The sequence below is a fragment of the Beta vulgaris genome, chromosome 3 (genome assembly GCF_026745355.1).
Source record: "Beta vulgaris subsp. vulgaris cultivar EL10 chromosome 3, EL10.2, whole genome shotgun sequence".
NCBI lineage: Eukaryota > Viridiplantae > Streptophyta > Magnoliopsida > Caryophyllales > Amaranthaceae > Beta > Beta vulgaris.
The window spans coordinates 44,021,384-44,024,915 of NC_079204.1; positions in this window are offsets into that span (position 1 = coordinate 44,021,384).

Here is a 3,532-nt window from a genome sequence, read left to right on the forward strand (position 1 = left end):
GCGCTGAAAAAGGCATGTAGGGCTGCGCTTTTTGACAGCAGCCCTTTCAATAGCAGCCCTTCACATTTTAAGTAGGGCTGCGCTTTTTAGGTAAAAGCGCAGCCCTTCTAGCCATGAAGGGCTGCGCTAGAAAAGCAAAAAAGAACATTTAATCAAAACAAAGAGAAGTATACAAGACATATAGATCTGAAAATACAAGAACTACCTCCAAACATTAACCTAATAATGTTTAAATACATAAAACAAAACCCTAATACATAATTAAGGAAAAAAAAATTCGGAAAAACTTAAAATGGCTATTTGGAGCCTTAAACGAACTCGGATGGCTTAAAAAGCCTAAATGTTGGCCCGTTCCGCTTCCGAAAAGGTATCACAAAAGGCAATCGGACTCCGTCGGCATGATTCGTGCAAATCATTTCAGGCTTTTTGTCGCGTTTGTCGCATTTTCTGGGAGTTTTTGAGAGAGAAGAGAGGATGAGAGAGAAGGAGGAAAGGGAGATGGGTCGTGAGAAAGGAGAGAGAAGGAGGAAAATGGATGAGGGACGTGAGAGAGGAGAGAGAATGAGGGATAATATATCTGAAGCCCGCTCAATATTTCAAAGCCCGCGATTTTTTATTTCAAATTTTTTTAAGAAGGGCCGCGCTTTTCCTAAAAGCGCAACCCTACTAAGTGAAGGGCTGCGCTTTTCCTAAAAGCACAACCCTACTAAGTGAAGGGCTGCACTTTTCTTCAAAAGCGCAGCCCTTCTGTTATGTAGGGATGTTCTTTTGTACAAAAGCGCAGCCCTTCACTAGTAGGGCTGCGCTTTTATCAAAAGCGCAACCCTTACTCCGCAGCCCTTCCTTTTTTTCTCCTAGTGTAAGTATATACGAAAAAGTGTGACATGCTAGGGAGTGTATTAGTAGGTTTTTCCCCGAAAACAAGTGCAATCAGATTATGACGTCGCCTTTGAAAAAAATTCACAACACCTCTTTTTAGTATGCACTAAAAAAAGAGTTGGTACTCGTATGCTCAAATAGCAATGGAAAATTCCCTCGAAAATGTTTTTCTCAAGTGTGTATTTGAGAAGAAATGTTTTGAAAGTATTTTTAACCTAACTCTAGAGGAATAAAACTCATAACTGAAGGTGAGCCACAAAGCATAACATGTGGACAACACATAAAAAATGATTAAGTGGCAGAGATTAGAAACCTGAGTTATGAGGATGTGTTCCCTATTTATAGGGAGCTGTTAAAATGTGAATTGTGACTTGTATTGCCAATGGGGTATTCTCGTCCCTTCAGTGATTATAGGCCTAGCAAGGCTATGAACTAATATGTGAGGCTTAGTTCCCGGTGAGGGCATTTTCTCCTTGTCACATGTTATTGGGCTTGCCATATTTTGGGCCCAAATATTAGCCCCATGCTCATTATGCGATAGAAGATCCTCTATAGATTGTGTTTGGAGCAAAATTCTGTAGATTATTATTATATCCGAAAATAGCTTTCAACGTTGTGGACAAGTATACAATATATATGTATATACAAGTGGGCCAGGTGCCAGTTGCTAATACATTTGCTTGTAATTTGCATTTGTTATTCAACTTGGTGCCTTTTGCATTAAGATAAACAATTGACTTCTACTCCATGTGCCCAAATCAAATTATTAACAACCAAGTACCAAAATATGGTTGACTTACTTCCACATGAATCCATTAGTTTACGTGAATCTGCATGGATGTTGCTCGAGCTGTGCAATTTGTCGAGCACATTGTTTTTAGGCGCCAACTTTCAAACAAGTCGAAGCCTTAAAAAATCTTTTCCCATGTTAGGACTTCGCGAAACCATACTCATGCTTGATTCCTTCCTCGAACAAGATAAGTGTCCTCGTGTAATCACAAGAACTGAAATGCTGAGGGAGGTGCAGAGAGCGGTCGACGACGACGACGAGGAGGCTTGAAATGTGAGAATAATATGATGTCGAGTGGAGATTCAAATGCATGGTTTCGAGCAGGAGATGCATTTTGGTAAGACAAGTCGATAGGGTGCCAACTCATTCAACTTCAAACTTGACCCCATGAATTCAAGCGGGAGAGAGATGAGTGCTCGAGTAGGAGAGAGAGATGAGAGGCTCAAGCAGGGTAGAGGAGTGAGTGGCTCGAGCAGAGTACTCAACGACTTCTCCATTTTATTGTTTAGCAGAGCACTCAAAGCTTTTTCCTATGCACTCTTTTAACACTTCGAGACATATGCATTTCTTCTTCGAGAAAGATAGTTAGCATGTGGGTTGCCCCATGCATTGATGACAAAGGCTGAAGAAGATAGGAGTAGTAGCCGCACTTCGATGGGACGGGCCAAGTTGGTACCAACTCATTCAACCTCAAACTTGAGCTCATGACTTCGAGCGGGAGATGCTCCTTTGCGATACTCGAGGAGTGATGAAGGGTTGGTCTTGAAAGAACTCGAACAGGAGCTATATAATGTTAGCAGGTCGAGCGGGGATCATGATGTCGACCATGAGAGTGATGCGGCGAGCACAAACCAAGTTTGCTGGAGTAGGACGTAGTCACAGTGTACTCGAAGAGCTGCAATAGAGTTGGTGCTCACTCCTTTGCAACAGACTGAGTTGAGGGACATGTGCCGGCGCCGTGCCAAAATCATTCGCTCGAGCACAATCCATGTCATATAGTTTGACGGACTTAGTATAAAGGAAACAATGCTCGAGCAAGTTACTCAAAGAATGCCAAGCTTCCAAAAAAGAAGTTGGAAGGGTACATTTATTGATTAACACATGCTTCCAAAGTATTCAATTGAGGACCATGGTCATGCATATCTTCCCCTAACAATCTCGATGATTGTCCCTTAAAGTTCTAAGTATGGGATTCACTCAGAGTATGAGAATAATGAAGGTCTATGGAGGTTGAGGGTGGCCCGATGAGTGGTATTATCTTTTGTTAGGTTGCGAGCCGAGACGACATGTAGATAAGTAGATAACAAGGAGGCTTCATAAATCGAGTAAAAATTATGTAGCATGCTTCTTCAACGTATACATACACCACATTCTTGGTCGAGCCAAATGGAATATTGACAGCTAGGCACCTTCCACTGCCAAGTTACAAAAATCATCAAGGAGGGTCATGAACTTACGAGAAATGCTGAAGAATGCTAAATCAAGAAGGACCAACTTTATACTGCTATAACTATCTCGAGGACCTGAGCATCACCTATCTTAATCGAGGAAAAATCGAACAAGAACCATAGGGGATTGCCAGGTTGTGCGAGAATTTTGAGGTCTCGGGGGACTCGCCAATCATGATTTTTTGGAGATTTGAGCAAGAGCATGAGGCTTTATGTAGTGTTGAGCATCAATGATGTAAACTTGTTTTCCATGTCATAAAATTTAGAGAACTCCCACAGGGTATACTTCCCATGAATATTAACAAGATGGAAGGTTGAGAGACACATTCCTGTAGATTATTCGAGGTGAGCCATGCACACCTTTGAAGACTATAATACAACCATAAATATAGAGGATTTTGAGCAACTAGTCGAG